Genomic DNA, 18,512 nt, shown 5'->3' with positions numbered 1-18,512 from the left:
TCACGTGTGATATTTGGTTCAAAAATTCTTTCAGATAGTTATCCCTATTTTTAAGCTTAGAATTAGGTATGCACATAATGAATAAGGTACAGGAAATTGCTTGTCATGTGTAATTTTGACAAAAAGTGTGCTCCAATAGTTTTCCCTATGTACAAGCAATTATACCCCCAGCTCCATTGGTACGCCCAGAATAAGATATTTGCATAATAAATAAGTTGCAGGAAGATGCAAAGTGAGATCCTCAAAATTATTGTGTGCAATTTTTTCCCCTACTGGTCACTGTCCAATAGCAACAGGCATTTGCGTACTCTAACATAGGCCAGAATAAGCCGTTGCCTTATACTGTATAGGTATAGGGGAGGTCAAAGGTCAGTGAAAAACATGAAAAATTTCATACTTTAAAAATCTTCTTCTCAAAATCGGCATGGACGGCATGAAATTTAGGACAGAATTTTGATTGACGAATATTTATGCAAATGATGTCAATTTTAAAGTTTATATTCAAAATCGCCGCCATGTCATGTGACCTATTGTTAGTCCTTTGGGCCCTGTGGGCCCAAAGTACTAATGTGATGGCGCGGCCCAAAATGCCCAATGTAGTGGGCCGTATGCCGTGGACACAGGTATCTCAAAAACGCTTCAGTAACTTTTTCTGAAATTTGGTCTGATGGTCACTTTGGCATGTATCTCGAACGGTCTTTTTTGTTTTTTTGATTGAATCATTTTAAAGCAACTTTTTTAGCTTTTTTGTGAAAACACTATTTTCAATTTTTCCTCAAAACCACTGATTTGATTATTGTGATGTTTGGCATGGGTGTTTGTATAGTTGAAATGCCGTCAGAAATATTCAAAATTTGGTGATACATGCCTTGTATTATTTTTAAACAATATTTTTATTCATTTTTATTTTATATTTACTTGATTTTGACTCACTTTCGCTAAAGATACCGTCTGCGCATGCGCACAACTGTAGGACAAAATCTGAGTTGAAGAATCGAAACGGACGCCATCTTGTTTCTCGGTCTGGTCACATTTTTTACGTTGTTAACGTTTTACTGTGTATTTCAATATGTTTCATAGTTATGAAGTTGACAGTGATGCACTTTTGCGGCTGTCGTGTATTTTTTGGTACGAAAGGCGCCTTTGATCGACTGAAGAATGATGGCCTCCGTAGGCGATAATCACCGGTACCGGCAGGCATAATGCAGTTCTGCTGAGGAAGTAATCCACTGGCCCGTATAGGTCAGGGGCTCACTTAGGGGAGAACCACTTGATTTCTGGGGGGAATATGGAGGATTTTTTGAAAAAAAAATTGTCACCAGGTGAAATATAAGAAAAAGATTAAGCCTGTAATGGCTTGAGAAAAAAATCTCATAACAGACAGAAGTAAAAAATGAATTGTCACAATGCACTTGAAATGAGCAAACTTTTGGAAACTTCATTCTCATGTATTCTTTGCTGGCATGCTGCCATATGCAGTGCAAATGTTTTTACCACAAGCAATTCTTATGTGTTTTTTTTCCAGTACTTATGATATTGCATTCACAATTTTACACCTCAGTGCACTCGATCTTTTCCTTCCCTTTTATGACCCAATAAAATCATATTTCAGGATTTGTGGTGCAATATCTCAATTGCATATGCAATATCTAGATGGGATTATTTGACTTCTGTAAATTGTGAAAGTTTAAAACACAAGACAGGAGTCAATAAACTAGTTTTAAAACCAATATATTATTCTCTCAATATAAATATGTTAGAAAGATAATTGACGATGAAAAATTGAGGAACAACAAATATAATGAAATACAATGTGTGAGCCTTGTTTCTCTGACCACAAAAGATAACATCTCCCCTGAGAACTTAAAAGGAATTGACCGTTTTAAAGAAAAGCAGGTATAGTACTGATCACAGTTGATTTCCTAAAAAGTATTCTATAATTTAAAGTTATATATATATATATAATATATATAATATATATATATATATATATATATATATATATATATATATATATATATATATATATATATATATATATATATATATATATATATACTAGACTTTCCATTTTGTTTTCATTTGTTGGAATGTAAAATGAATACATATAACCATCCTGTGATATGTGAAACACTGGCTTAAATTTGAAAAATTGCACTGCTACTCCATTTGAAAAAAAAATTGATGCAGGTCTGACAGTAGAAATAAAAAAATAATGTCACTCTCTCTGACTGGGAAAAAATTGCTCCAATACCCACTTCCTCTATACCCCCTCCCAGAAATCAAATAGTTCTCCCCTTAATTTGCGCATGCGCATATAACAAGTTAGCGTTGTTTAGCAAGCTTCAAGGACTTTGAAGAATCAAACCGATGCAATCTTGGTTCTCAGTCTGGTGCGAATTTTGACGTTTTAAAGCGTTTAGCGTGTATTTAATGATGTTTTGTAAATATGAAGTTCGCAGTGATGGTACTTTTGTTGCTGTCGTATATTTTTGGCACGAAAAGCTCCTTCGATAGACTGAAGAATGATGGCCTCTGTACTCGGTACTCACCCGGTACCACAGGTTATCGTAATGTTGCTTGGATAGTCGTTCGAGGTGGACGGCCGCAGGTCGCCGTTTACTTGGAAAAAATAGAAAGGTCAGACACCGATTTCAGACAAGCAGCCTAAAAGGAACAAAAGAAACAATCTGGCGTCAAATAAACGATCCCCGACTATCACAAATACCTTCAAATGCTTATTGCTCCAGTATGGCCAGCCTAGAAACATTACATGTGCCGAAATTTGGAAATATTCGCTTCCTGGGGATTCCGCACACTTGCCCTGTATCCGCCATACTGAATTAATTGGACTTCGCATTGAATTGTGGGTAAGGTAGTTCGAATTTAGATCGATGGTCATCGATATCACAGGATGAATTACATGTACTCAGTTTGTTTTTATAAGTTGAGAGGTCACAGCGACGTCACTAGTAATTTCAAAAATAGAGGATGGACATACATAATAGGCCTAATACAAAAAAAGCCAAACAATGAAAATGTCATTTTTTAGCTCATATTTGGTTTTATATATAAATACCAAAAGAGCTTATATGATGAGTCGGTGGCATCTGTATGTCTGCATATTTGTGGGTATGTATGTCCGTCACACACAAAGGCTCCCATACCGCCAAAGCTACCGTCTCAGTATTTGGTGTACAGGTAGATGTAAGGGTTGAGATGTGAATTTGTTCAAATGTACACATCAGTGTCAAAAATGTGCAAATGAGGTAAGAAAAAGGGAAATACTGCAAGTGTGCAGGAGTGGTGGCAGTGAACTGAATCAGCCCACACATCTGAATAAGAGGATTTTGACCTTTAACCTATTTGTATGCAGGATACCTATATTATGTTTGGGAGTGGTAGCAGTTGAAACAGCTAATTGGTCATTTCCTGTCATTGTTTATGAACTGAGACATATTAACAGATCTGCTGAAACCATGGATGTCTATTTTTGTACATCCATGGTAGAAAGATTCTCTGCTATGCATGTTGCTAAAGTTGACCTTCAGTACCTAAAGTTTCAGACCTTATTTACTTTTGTCATTCTTCATTTTCTGGTTTAATATTTCTTGTTGTTTTTCTGGTTGTACTGTTCAGAAATTGTCATAACATCAACGTATAATTTTCCTGCACTGAACAGATAGAAATAACACTTATTGTTGATCTTTGGTATGTACCAATTCTGATCAAATTTGAGCGACACCGTATAATTGCGGTATATTTTGTTTTAATATTGTTCGCATCAGGGTGTATGATCAGAAAAATTGTAGCTATTATACTTTTGCATGGATTTATGAATTCTGTTGCATTATAATAATATATAAAATAAAAAAGATGGAGCCACTGTGCTTGATTTTTCTACAAATGTACAATGACACACCACTTTTTCAGTAAAATTTGGAAAGTAGAGAAACTAATTGAAATGAAATCACTTGTGAATAAATTGATGTTTTTGGTTTTCACCAAATTTCCTAGTATTCCATTCAAAAATTAAAAACTAGAAAAAAAATATTTGATTGAATATTTTAACCTTCCAGTATTGTCAACTTTATAAAACTTTTATAAGTAGCATCTTGGTAGTATATACATGTATATCTAACTTTTTGTAAAAAACAATCCCCTTGTAGGTCACTGTCCGCAGTTTTTCACAGTTCGGCAAAGCTTTATTTGGGTTCTCTTCAGTGGGCTACATTGTGTGACCTTTCCAGATTTGATTCACTCAAGTTAGCTTAGTTTGATAAATATAAATGTCCATTGATGAATCTAAAAAAGAATCAGTCTAAGAACTTGCCTGTGTACATGTAGCTCTACAAATAGCTGCCAAATTTCTATAACAGCAGTTTGCCAATATAATGTGCCAAAAAGCAAACAGGTAGTTGGTGATGCAAGAAAATTTCTGTTTCACTTGTAAAGATATAGGGCTTTCACACAGAAATTTCAGCAATACATAAAAATAACACAGAGTGTCTTGAAATACATGTTGTTTAAAGGTCTGGTGAAATGGTCCCGTTCGTGTGACTGAATATCTTCCAGGGGGTCAATACTATTACACTCGCAACAGAATTGCAACCTAAAAGTACGCGCAAGTGTTAATTTTTTTTATATTTCTATGCGCGGCTTTCATGGGGTCATTTTGCGACACTCAGGTCACGCCCACAGCGGGGATCATGGTTGGCCATCTGTGACGTCACAGGTGTGTTCATTTACATCGAATAGCGGTCCAACGCCGCCTTATCTCTGCCCGGTATCCGCTAACAAAACAGCCAGTGTTCGCGCTGCCCATTCGCCACGTTCGCCAATGCGAATCGAAATCCGAAGTGGCGAAAAAAAATCGATCCTAATTCGCCACAGTGGCGAAACTGATTTTTGTTTAAAAAATATGGTAAAATAAAGAAAAAACGTGGGTTTTTTAGTCTTTTGTTTAATCTGCGCTTCTCTCTCGGCGATTCGCAAAAACTGTGTCTACTTCCGTATTATTGCGTTCTTTCCGTTGTACGTATTTGCAATCGAGCCAAGTCTCGCAAGAGATTGACGTCATTTAGTCTACTGTACAGCATGCATAAATGGCTCTCGCGAGAATTGAAACTTAGACATACGCAATCGAGTCCTCGTGATAAATTTGACGTCATTTTGTCTAGTGTACAGCGGGCATAGGAACGCCCGCTCGCAAGGATTGAAACTTTTGCTATACATAGCAGACATACGCATTTTAATTGAGGCCACAAGGTTCGATGTTACAGTTGATTGACATTGCGGTCTAGATGTTATATGTTGTGCATTAAAATTTTAATCACGGTCTTAAACATTCCATGTTGCGGTCGATTTGCACCGCGGTCCTCGTGGTCCGGTATTCCCCGTTGTTCTTCAGTTTAATTGCCGTCCCAACGATGCGTTCCGTGTTGCTGTCGATTTGTATCATGGAGGACTCTACCTCCATAATTTGTATCGCGATCTCTACGTTCCGTGTTGTTGTTCGTTTTAATGGTAGTCTCAACGTTCAGTGTTGCTGTTCATGCAGCTGATTTGCATCGTGGTCCCAACCTTTCCGTGTTGTAGTTGTAGTGCATTTTAATCACGGTCAAATTTACGTTTTAAGTTACTGTCGATTTGCATTGCGGTCCCGACGTTCCGTGTTGTAGACTAGTGCATTTTAATGGCAGTCACAACGTTCAGTGTTGGTGTTCATGCAGTTGATTTGCATTGCGGTCCCAACCTTCTGTGTAGCGAGTAGCGAGGCAGGCTCAGCCGAGGGACCGTGGCCGATCGTACGAACCAGCCGAGACAAGCACTTGGTTCAGACACTCAACACTTGACGGGAACTTGAAAAAGTTTACAGTTGAGCCGTTCATGTTCTTGCCGCTGTCACAGCCACCAAAAGAACAACGTCTTCCCATAGTGAAGGAGGACACTGTCCTGATCATGTAAGCAGAAACCCTAAAAGTTACCCCCGTGGGGAGCTTACGGAGGTGTGAAATACTTTACTTCCCGTTATGAGATACGGCGTCGGGCAAACTTCGGAAAGCCGAAAAAAAGTCGACTGGAGAGGCTCGGGGGACACGCCCACATTGCATTTTTCTTTTGCCATATTTCATAATCACGCGCCCTAACCGAAAAAAGAAATGAATGTGTCTGTTTTATAGACCATCAACTGTATTTCTGTGATTTTGCAACATGGGCATTTCACCAGACCTTTAAGTGCACACTGGACTACACAATAATAATGTGAGTGACAATAAAAGGGAACGTTGAACATATGCAATCAGAACTTCACATTTCATGTTTATTTGCTTCGGCACGTATATCTTGCTAGTATTTTGACTTGACAATTCATGATCATATAAACTGTATAGGGGGATTACACATTTTTTTAAGAGTTTAGAGGGATCAGAAAAAAAGTTTTTCAATCATAATTCTTCTAATCTTATTGTAAGATTTACCAACACAAGTTTCACTGAATTCTGATGTTCACATGTATTTATACCTATTAATCTGTACGATGACAGTCAAGTTCTAAGGGGTTAGTTTTTGATTTGTGTTTATCACGTTCCAGAATGTCACTGCAAGTAGTAGATCATAACATGAAAAAATTCATCTTTTGAGTGAAATTGATTAGGGCCAGGGTGCTTCGGCAAAATATGTTAGGATCCACTCCAGTTGACTCAGATGCTGGGTCCAGTTGACATTGAGTCCAGTTGACCAGTTACGTAGTGATCGACAGCATTTGTTTTTGTGTTGAGCAAATGTTCCTGATGATTTTCTGTTCAATTTCCATGCAATCAATTTTTAAGTTACTACATCATCAAAGTATTGGATTTGAATTCTAGTTTATTTCGAAGATGAACAGTTATATTTGGTACGACGTTTAACAAGATGATGGCACTGTATATATTGTGCATATGTCTGGCATACTAGGAATACTGTAATTCTCCTCAACCTCTTATGTTTTTTTATTTTGCATGCAAAGTACAAATTTTACTGCTTTTAACACAGAGCATAGAGGTTTTTGTAGGTGCACCCCAAATAACCAGATAACCATCATGAAACATGCAGCTATATTGTTAGAAGCTAATATAAATATCAGCTAAAGTACCATGTTCCTAAATTTTTGATATCATAAGCTGTAATATTGTGGTATTTCTCAATTTAATTCGCAGGAGGATGTTTGAAGAAATAAGAAAATTATGAGGAGCTTGCAGAGAAGCATCGGCGGTCTGATGCAGAAGGAAAATCCCATGTACATGTAAGTGTGGAAACGTTTACTTGTTTTTAGTCCCCACGGACACCGTCCGAGGGGACTTATAGGTTTGGTCATGTCTGTGCATGCGTCCGTGTGTCCGTCCGTTCACGCAGATATCTCAGACATGCCCTGGTCAATTTCTTTCAAACTTTGCACAAGAATAGTGCCCTACCCCATACAGATGCACGTCGATTTGTTTCACAATGTGATCAAATTCGGCTCTGTTAGAGGACTTTTTAGTTTACACCTCCATAGACTCCCATGTATAAGGCAGTTCTCCATAGACTCCCATGTATAAGTCAGTTCTCCATAGACTCCCATGTATAAGGCCAAGAAAAATAAAAATTTAGTTTCTCATCGTATTCATATTGCAAAAAGGATGCAGTGACACAGTTTTTAGTCCAAAGGATGAAGTCCAGGGGGCTTATAGATTGGGTCATGTCCATCCGTGAGTCCATCTGTTCACGCAGATATCTCGGACATTTTGACAAAATGTCACGTGACCTTTGACCTCAAATGAAAGTTTGGAATTGTGAAAATCCAACAAGCCACATCCAGTATCAGCATACCTACAATTGGTAATCATGTCATTATGAAATTGCAACAAATTGTAACAATGTAGTTTTGCACCGAATCTTTGTAATATGATGAATCACCTGCAAATCTTTCCCTTTTCGACTCATTTTCTGCCAACTCAACAATGACGCAACCATCAGAATGAAATAAATTGAAACAGTGTATGATTTTAAAGTTATACATGTGCACTGAACCACATGTTTGTCTAAGAAATGCTGATGTAGCGCTGGTGCCGCAATGCACTAGCCTGGTACACGAGGAACAGAATAGCGTGGTATATTGCGATATATAAGAACATGTAGCGAGATGTAGAGATATAAAATCATGTCGTGTAATTTTTGCGCACAGTAATTACAATACAGCCAAACCCCCTTCCCCCACCCCCCTAAAAACCGAAATTGGGTTTACTGTATGCATACTTTAATTATGCACGGCCCCCAAGTAAATGTAAAGTACCAAGCAAAAAGTTAACCTTGACCCTAGATCACATTCCCTCTACAACAAGTGACTCTGCCTAGATGCAACATCTCCTGATGTAATTTTATGCAAATATGTGTAAACCAATTAAGCAAATTTAGTACAAATTGTTTGCTACTCTGTCAAAAATTCATTGGAGAACCCTGGGTTTTAGCAGCTCTTTGTGAATGTAATTGCTTTGAAATATGCAAATGTTTATGTCATCCAAACGCTCAAGCAAATGCAGATGAAATGACAGGTGTAGTGCAATCCCAGAGATTGCAGATTTTAACCTTAATTGGTCATCTTTATGCTAGCCTGGCATTGACCAAGGTTACAAAATGCGTTCAAGCATGGCAAGTTATTCAGATCCATTCTCTTGGTATATTTAGCAGCAACAGACCTACATGATAATATTTATACAGAAAATTATATAATTAAAGTGATTAAATGATTAAAGAATCAGAGTTCTGATGAAATGAATGAATGAAAGCAATGAATTATACAAAGATGTGTTGCCTTCAGTTCTGGTAATTAATAAAATTATGCTACAGTGGTATACCATACCATAAAACATGTTGCATAGTGTTGTGTCACATGTGAATAGTAATCTTTCACGAATGTTGATGTTTGATTTTTGACAAAAATGTATTCCCTTTTCAGACACTAACTGTGGGGCTCTCAACACCTTTCAAGAATTCTGCAGATGTAGTGTACACAACATGGAAAATCTGACTGTAAGTTAATCTAGGAACATGTGAAAACACATAGCTTTTGACATTTATTTTGGCTGTGGCATCTTCGCCAGGTGACTGGGTGCCATCCAATATGAGTTTGAACCTGATGGAAAATTTACTGTATTTCAAAGTTGCACCTACAAGCCAAGTTTAGAATCCTGCAAATGTACATTAATCTTCACAACAGTGCCTGTGATCATGGAGATAATTGTTGGTGTTTCACTTGCACTATACAGAATCACTTTGGAACAAGGTAAATGTTTATTTAAAGCATGTTTTCCACTTGAATGTGTAATCCAGTGTCACATGCACTTACGATATGTTGCTATCATTAGAACAAAAATGCAGAACAAAAATGACTTTATTCATCATCAATTTGTATGCTTCCCTTAAAATTTGGTACTCTATATTTTGACATGAAGTGCAAAACATTTCATTCTGAAAAATCTTTATGCATCTTCCATTTTCCATACACCCAAAGAGCAACAAAGAGTCACGGAGTATACCCTATAGCCAAATGACTACAGAGGAGTCACAGAGTACACCACATACGAGTGGCATCAGAGGAACTGCAAAGACAAGGGTAAGACATAGTTTAATCTGTTATCAGGGGATTTGTGATAGTGGTTCGATGTAAGTGTTCACCTGATTGTCAAGATTTGGTGTCAAATTAAATAGGTATCAAAGTCACATCACAATTCTTTTGTTGAATTATCAAAATTACGCAGAATGTGTTTTGGATGCATATGCACTTCAAAGCCTGTCACCCTCTTAGATCATTCACATTTGTTTATTCTAAATGAATGACAGAAAGCCGAAATGTTTCCAAAAGTCATGACTACAGTGACATAGTCAATTTATTTCCTGCTCATACGCTATAGCGCACACACACGTTTTTTGTGAAATGGGAATATAACAGTGGACAGTTCCAGGTCTTTTATGAAATTTTTGAAGTTAAACTCAAGACTTCATGATATCTTTTAGGCATTGTTTGTGTTCTGCAGATGCTACATTGCTAAATCCTGACATTTTCCATACACAATGAGCTGTATGGTATTTATGAGTAATATTAATGTAATTTTTAGCTCCCATAGCCATATGTATATATGGCAATGGAAGCTATTCTTATAGGCTAGGGAACTGTCTGTATGTCTGTCCGTCAACATCAAAAACTCCAAAAGCGCTGCACATTTTATCTTGATATTTGGTGTGTACATGGATGATGGGCTTTAGATGAGATTTTGTTCAAATGAAGTTGTCATTGCCAAAATATGCAAATTATTATTATTATTATTATTATTATTATATTATTATTATTATTATTATAAACTTTATTTCGGACATTAAGTGATTAAGTGAAAAAATGTAAAAACATTCAAATTGAAAAACTCAATAACCACTGAGCAGATTACATGAAAAATTAGCATGTAAGTACTCTGGGCTGACCTGAAATGATTGTGCACATCTTGGGTCAGTTGTTTAACCATAGACTCTCGAGAAAAACGGGACAGGCAACTGCTGAGGTTTCTTTGTGCGATCTATCTTGGAATACATTAAAGTTTATTTGCCAAGCGGTCCCCGACAACAATACTTCGTACTTAACACTGAATCTCATTAACGATCAAACTGACGTTCTGAATATGTACACTTTGCTCTTGCATGGCACGTTCCGAGTAATGACACAGATAATTTTGAGGTTTTTTGATACTAGTCATGGTGAATGTTCTGGTAACGATGAAGATCACATTTTGGATTCAAGCCGAAGCCAACGGGAAAAAACTAGACGATAAAAACTGTGTACATTTAGCCATAGACGCTACAGAAAACTCTTGCTAGATATCGACAATATAAGTTTACATTCCGACCATAAAAATCACCGATAACAACAAACATTTACAAGTTAGACAGGTTTACACTTCCCCAGTCCTGCGAAACGAAAATCTGACATTTATTTCATCTGTCACGCAACATTTGACGAAAATTAGGGAACACAAAAATGACTTCTCCATCGGAGCTCAAATATACGACCTCTAACATTTTGGTACTGTTTAGCCTAAAGAAACACCAAAGTTCGGATAAGCTACACATGTTTACATCCGCAAAGTACTAGAAAATACATTTGTAACACTGACTTTCGCTGTCAGGAGAAACTTCGCGATAAATCGGGACTACCCATCGGTTGATGGATTCAGAAGCGGTAAAGGTAGACATGCATTTACACAAATCTGAACGCTGTCCTCGTAAATTTGGCCGTTTACAGTTTTCAAACAACAACATTTCAGTAGTTAACATACATACTTTACCGAATCATGGAGCACTCCTCGCACAGAAAATATTCCTACGGTTAAAAACTGCAAAAACGAGGGAAAATTCGGAGATACACGGACAATTGCGGAATGTAAACAACTCTGTGATGTCACTCCTGTCAAGTCTGGAACTGCAGCGGTATGTGTTTCGGATTTCTATTCGAAACTTTGTCACTTTACAGCAACATACTGACTCCCTGCAGACTTCTAGTTGCGTCGAATCTCGCTACCAATATGTAAAAAGTACTTTAAAACCATTTTGACGAATTCTTCTCAAAATAGTTGTAACACTTTTATTTCTAAAAATGGACTTGCGGGTAATCCGAAATAACTTGTAATCCGAAAACATTATTACCGTATACCCGCATGCACGTGTCTATGAACCGGATGTTGTGCGGTCCCCGACCCATTAACACCTCTTAATTATTCCAAGATAGATCGCAAGCTGCTAATCCCATACACCCTTTGTTCTCTATCACAGTTGCCTGTCCCGTTTTTCTCGAGGGTCTATGGTTTGACTTGCTTTTTTTCATGAATTTTTTGTAATTTTCTCCCTCTTTTGGTCAAAAAATCTTCTCTGAAACCACAAGTCCGATTGATTTGAAACTTGGTGTGGAAGTGCATAGGAGTGGCCTTTCCCAGATTTGGGCAAATCGTGGTAAAATTTGAATATTTTTAGTTTACACGTCCATAGACTCCCATGTCTAAGGCAGATCTCCATAGACTCCCATGTATAAGGCCACGAAAAATAAAAATTTAGTTTCTCATCATATTCATATTGCAAAAAGGATGCAGTGACACAATTTTTAGTCCCCACGGATGAAGTCCAGTGGGCTTATAGATTGGGTCATGTCCGTCTGTTCGTCCATCCGTGAGTCCATCCGTTCACGCAGATATCTCGGATATTTTGACAAAATGTCATGTGACCTCGGTGACCTTTGACCTCAAATATACATATTTGTCCATAACTCAGTAACCACAAGTGCTACCACCCTTCATATATGGTATGATTGAACACCTTATGACGCCACATAGTGTACCTCATTAATTATGCGCAGTTATGCGCAGATCTAATTTTGAGCAAGCCAATAGAGCTAGAGGTCTGATTTTTGGTATATAGGATAACTTAGCAATACAATTTTTTTGACAAAATGTCACATGACCTCTGTGACCTTTGACTTCAAATATACATATTTGTCCATAACTCAGTAAACACAAGTGCTACACCCTCCATCCATGTATGGTATGATTGGACACCTAATGACGCCACAGATTGTACCTCATTAATTATGCACATATCTAATTTTGAGCGAGCCAATAGAGCTAGAGGTCTGATTTTTGGTATATAGGGATAACTTAGCAATACAATTTGTTTGACAAAATGTCACGTGACCTCGGTGACCTTTGACTTCAAATATACATATTTGTCCATAACTCAGTAACCACAAGTGCTACATCCTTCATATTTGGTATGATTGGACACCTTATGACACCACATACTGTACCTCATTAATTATCCACATATCTCATTCTGAGCAAGCCAATAGAGCTGGATGTCTGATGTTTGGTATATAGGGATAACTATAGGATAGAAATTTTTTGACCAAATGTCATGTGACCTCGATGACCTTTTACCTAAAATATATGTTTATGTCAATAAATAAGTAACCACAAGTGCTATGTCCTTTGTATTTAGTAGGATGGGAGACCTTATGACAACACACGCTTTACCTCATCAATTATGCACACATCTAATTCTGGGCAAGCAAATAGAGCTAGAGGTCTGATTTTTGGCATATAGGGATTAATTAGCAATTTTATTTTTTTTTACAAAATGTCATGTGACCTCGTTGACCTTTGACCTTGATTATACATATATATGCATATCTCACAGGGCTTGACAATTCCTATCACCCGACGCCCAGGACAAGTGAAATTTACGTTCAGGCAAGTCAAAAATCAAATGTGGTCGCCCGCCGGACAAGTTGTTTGTACAACTTCTGGCGCAATCAACGCGAACATAAGTTGCGGTTTGTGCACGTATTGCCCGATTTGCATTGTCGTTCACACAAAATACATGTCAATCACTGACTTTTTTAGATACAACTGTGATGTTTTTCTGAGATTCCCTTGCCGACTCACACAATGTTGCAATTTTTCGATGACGGTCATGAAATTGTTTCATCTTCCTATTTAATAAGTCGCTCAAAATTTGGCGTAAACAGCATTTCTTTGTTGTATGCTGACTGCTCCGCCCCAACAAATTAGGTAAAAACCCAATCATATTACTTAAAGGCGATCGACCATGCTGTAATTCAAAATCATTTTAAGCGGCCTTGCGAGGTAGACAAACATTGTTGGCAGATAGTTTGTGGAGTGATCACTGTAAATATGAGTATTTTACAGTAATATTTCCACTTAAACGCAAACAAGGCATTGTGCATTTTTGCGAGCCAGAGCGTAATTTCCGCTCTGCAGACCTACGCAAAAATCAAGCAAAGCTGTTGCCGCAAAGAGGCGCGTGGTTTACGACGATGGGCTCTGTGTAACTCTGAGAAACGACGTTGTGATGATTTACGACGGCACCACGAGGGCCAGCGTGAGTGGGATCATCTGAGAATCGACGACTTGATGTGATGATTAGAACGATGTTTCTGACAAAAGATCTAAACATAAGCATGATGAGGAAAGTCGCCGTAGATGTTACTCCCAAAATGTAAAGCACAGTGGCCTTGGTTGAAATATGACGGTTCCACAATGTTCTGTACGTCGTGTCTCAAGTACCCCACCATTGCCAAGCCACTGGGGAAGCGAAATGCTTTTCTTGACGGATGCTAAATGTTTCGCGTTGAATCGATAAGGTCTCACAAGTTTAGTCAACCGCATTTGGACTGTTTGGCGCATCACAGATTAGTCGTGACAGGGACAATTATTGTGGAAATTTTCGGGTCCCGCTGAGCCGATTAGTTTTCACTTGCCAACACCCTGATCGCATGCACTCGCAATGCGTAAACCGAATGACGACGACCAGCGACAGAAACTGACATATCTTTTTACGATGGCATTTATGCTTGCCAAACACGGGAAGCCGATGTATGATATGTAACTTCAATGTTAGCCCTGCGTACAGGTCTGTGTGTTCCGGGCGTTATACGGCCTCTTGTGGTGGAGGCTGTATAACGCCAGGAACACACAGACCGTACGCAGGGCTATTTCAATGTGAACTTTTAAGATAAATTGGCATCAACATCGGCGAAAATTACCAATATAAGAAAGCCCTGAAAGCCGCTACGGAATTCGTCGCATTTTGGTCCTGATTATTACAAATGGAGGACAAGTAAAATATTTGTTAGGACAAGTGAAATTGAAAATCCGCTTGTCCGACGGACAAGTGAACAGGAAAAAATTGTCAAGCCCTGTCTCAGTAACCACTAGTTCTATACCCTCCAATTTTGATAGGATATTAGACCTTAAGATGTCACATCTTGTACCTCATTTATTATGCGCATATGTATTTCTTGGCTGGCCAATACTGCTAGAGGTCTGATCTTTTTTCCCGATTTAGAACCATAACTTAGACATGCCTCATGTGTTTCAAATTGGGAACAACAACATAGACCTATGTGCCCATAGATCTCAACATATACACTCCAGTGATACTTCTTAATGACCGCATTTCCCTGCCCCATCAAGACTAATACTCCTATTACAAGTGGGGACTATGTCATTGTCAATGACTTGTTGATTTAATGGTTGTATCACAGTATTCGATATTTCTAATTCTGTATTTTTTCCATTTTATATTCTGAATAAATACATTAAACATATTTCACTGTCTCCAGTACATTACATTTTCGTATTTTCACTTCATGCACTTTATCCCTTTCACATATGTTCAAATATCTGACCAGAGAACAAACACTAAATAGTCCAGGATGGGAGCTAAGTGTCATTTACGCTATTTTTCTTCATTTCACAGATTTGAGCCAAAGAAGCTTCACAACTCAAGTTAAGATTGAAAGAGAGACCTAAGCAAGGTAATTGTCTTTACAGTAAATGCATACAATTGCACAGGGCTGACAATTCCTATCGCCTGGTATGGAATGCGCATTGTATAAAGAATACAAAAGGTACATAAATGAGTACTGACATGACTTTGTTTTAGTTCATTTCGTGGTTTCTGATTTTATTGAGGTGGTTGTAGGGAACATGATCAACAAATATGAATATGACTAACAGTTGTATTTTATTACGCTGACCTACTACAAACTTTATCTTTTATAACTGAAGCTTTGCGGACTAAGCTGATGCATCTTACAGGTTTGAAATAACGATTTGATCTCTACCTCAGGACTTCATTATTAACATGTGTGTTATTTTGTGATGACTGCAGCTTTAACGGTACCAATAATGCAAGGTCCTTTTTTGCTTCTCTTTTAGGTTAAAGAAGTCATGACTGATGAACTTTTAAGGAGGGGGACTGGATTGTCATGTTGTACGATGAACTCTGTTGGCCACATCTTGAAGATCTCAGGGGAAACAGTAATAGTTCATATCTTGCAAGGAGCTGCAATTCATCAAACTAGACTGAGTAGAAGTTAGAAACAAAAATATCACTATACCCTATTGGAATACAACTGTATGGGGAAGATCCAACCGGACTCAGTATAAATAATAAACAAAAATAAAGGAACAACATATCACCTGTGGGGGTTGATGTAAAATTAATGAGGGGAGGATGTTAAAGGTAGCTGCTTCATCATAGGAAGGAGTAGGGAAGTTGGGAACTGTATACATTGGAAAGCACTACATGTAAGGAAGGAATAAAGTTTAAATAAATAAAATTTAATGAAGTTTAAGCATCATGTGTTTTTTTTTGTGTATTGGTTTCTATGCCTCTGGAAAGGTCCATTTTTGCATACTCATACAAAATGGAATTTTGACCACATATACTCTGGAAAGCTGCTGACAAAAGCACAGGAAAGTCGTCAAATTTAGAGAGACTCTGATAGTATAAACTCTACGTGTGATTTGTCTCCTTGTGAGCTCTTCAATGTCATTGGGAAAATCTAAGTTCTCAGCTGTCTCCAGTGTACCGGTACTTTCAACTTGTAAACTATTCAAGACAAACACAAGACTTTTTGAATTGAATGATTTTCACTACATTTTATAAAAGTAAGGCCAAAGTATTCAGAAATTCTTTGTTTTGTGTCCGCACCTTGGCAGATGTTTGGCAATATTCTTGACAGAGAACCAACAGTGGATTAATAGGCCTTGACCTCCCAGCTTCCCTACCCACAAATCTTTGTTCCAAAGAGTTTTGTAAAATGTACTGAAAACACACTCATGCTTGCAGACTTTTACATTGTAGTGGATATAATGAAAGTGAAAGGGAAGTTTATGCTACAAGTCTTGAATTTCTTTCGGTAACCTTTTTTTGGCTGCATGATGTGCAGTGTTGCAAAGCAGCTAATATTTTTGTGAAAAACACAAAATGGCAGAATAATTAGTAATAAATGAAATAAGGAGTTGAAGCAACAAAGTGTAAATTTGTAAGCAAAAATGCAAATGGTGAAGACAGGAAATTAGATGAATGGGAAGATGTTAATTTGGCAGTTTATTTGCTATGTCAAAATATATTGTCAAGTATATTGTTGAACTTAAAAAAATATTTTCAAATATATAGTATAGTTTTCAAAATATTGTCTAATATATTGGTTAACAACGAGAAGGTTTTCAAATATATTGCAGATCCTATAAATATTGCCTGAATTATTGGGACATGTGAAAACATTGTGACATACATTTGCAAATAAAATAAAATTGGAAAATTTATTTGCCAAACAGCAACTTTTAACCTACCCTACTCTTAAAATTGAAAGTGATTATAGAAAGTTTATGTCATGATTTGATATGTCCACATTGAGGAGAAAATGTATGTACACTCAAACAGTCTGAGAAATGTACTTTTCCGAAACGCAATAGAAATTCCGAAATTAATCCGGAACCTGTTCAAATAAATTGGGTGAAAGGACGCTACCTTGATGAACACCGTCGATGACGCTAAAAGGTTTTGACTTGGCTGATGTCAAATGAACAAAGAATAATTGTCGACTATACAAGGACTGTAAGATTCGAAAAATGAAAAGAGAAATATTATTCCTAATCAATTTTGCACTCAGGGTCCAGTGGTTTACCCTATCGAAGGCCTTGGTAGCATCAATAAAACAGAGAAACACCGATGTATTCTGTCCTTTGTAAAAGTCAATAATTTTCTGCTACACAAAAAAACACATATCAGTAGAATGATTTCTTTTGAAGCCAAACCGGAGATCACTTGTTTTATAACGAGGTTTCGATCCGCGATAAAATACATAACTCAAACAATTTCGAGGTGGCTGTAACAATCGCAATAGGTCTATACTTATCTACTTATGTCATGTCTTTAGATTTGTCTTTCACGAACGGACAGATAGTCGAGTGCATTAGGATCACGGGCAGATAACCATGAACAAAAAGTTAGTTAGACACATGCTCAATAAAAAAACAGATGATTTAACTTGCATAAATCAAATGCTCCGCAGTACCGTCATTATCAGAAGCCTTTCTCTTTTCTTAGTTATTTAACAACTCTCTAATCTCACTTTAAATAACTATAATCCCATTATAAAAATTGATCTTGTCTAACGAAGACAACACAAATGCTTTATCATTACACCTTGGTACAGAATTCAGTAGATTTTCATAGTGATTTTTCCACATATTGGCGACATTCTCATTACCACTATAGCCATTTACACTAGTAGGAAGATGAGAGGAACGGCCAATTGTAGAATGCATAGTGTTCCAAAACTTACGTGAGCCTCCCTGTGTCAAGTTGTACGCCATAGGCTCCACCCTCGTCATTTTTGCATGCCCTTAACACAGATTTAAATTTGGCGCGCATTTTTCGCATGAGATCGAACAATGGACCAAATCTGGGTCTACCATTTGCCATCCAGAGTTTAAAAGCATCACGAGCGGCATTGTGGAAATTACGCACCTGTTCATTCCATCCGGGGACTACATTGAAACCAGGTTTGGAGGGCTTGGAAGTAGGAATGCTATTACAAGCAGCAGATTTAAGACAACCAATAACATTTGCATAAAACGTGTGCA

The 18,512-nt window shown here is 37.5% G+C and overlaps 1 protein-coding gene and 1 long non-coding RNA gene across 2 annotated transcripts in view; one reads left to right on the top strand and one right to left on the bottom strand.

Annotated features, from left to right (window-relative positions):
* The window catches only part of LOC139129404 (uncharacterized), a 355,444-nt gene that overhangs the window by 211,596 nt on the left and 125,336 nt on the right, over positions 1-18,512 (bottom strand). The window lies entirely within an intron of this gene.
* Positions 7,128-16,551, top strand: LOC139129398 (uncharacterized). Its single transcript, XR_011551556.1, has 5 exons — positions 7,128-7,282; positions 8,975-9,048; positions 9,530-9,631; positions 15,334-15,391; positions 15,795-16,551. It is a non-coding gene; the product is annotated as an uncharacterized lncRNA (long non-coding RNA).

This window comes from Ptychodera flava, chromosome 3, assembly GCF_041260155.1.
Source record: "Ptychodera flava strain L36383 chromosome 3, AS_Pfla_20210202, whole genome shotgun sequence".
NCBI classification, from domain to species: Eukaryota; Metazoa; Hemichordata; class Enteropneusta; family Ptychoderidae; genus Ptychodera; species Ptychodera flava.
Note: the sequence above shows the minus strand (reverse complement) of the source record. Positions and strands in the feature narration are given on the sequence as shown.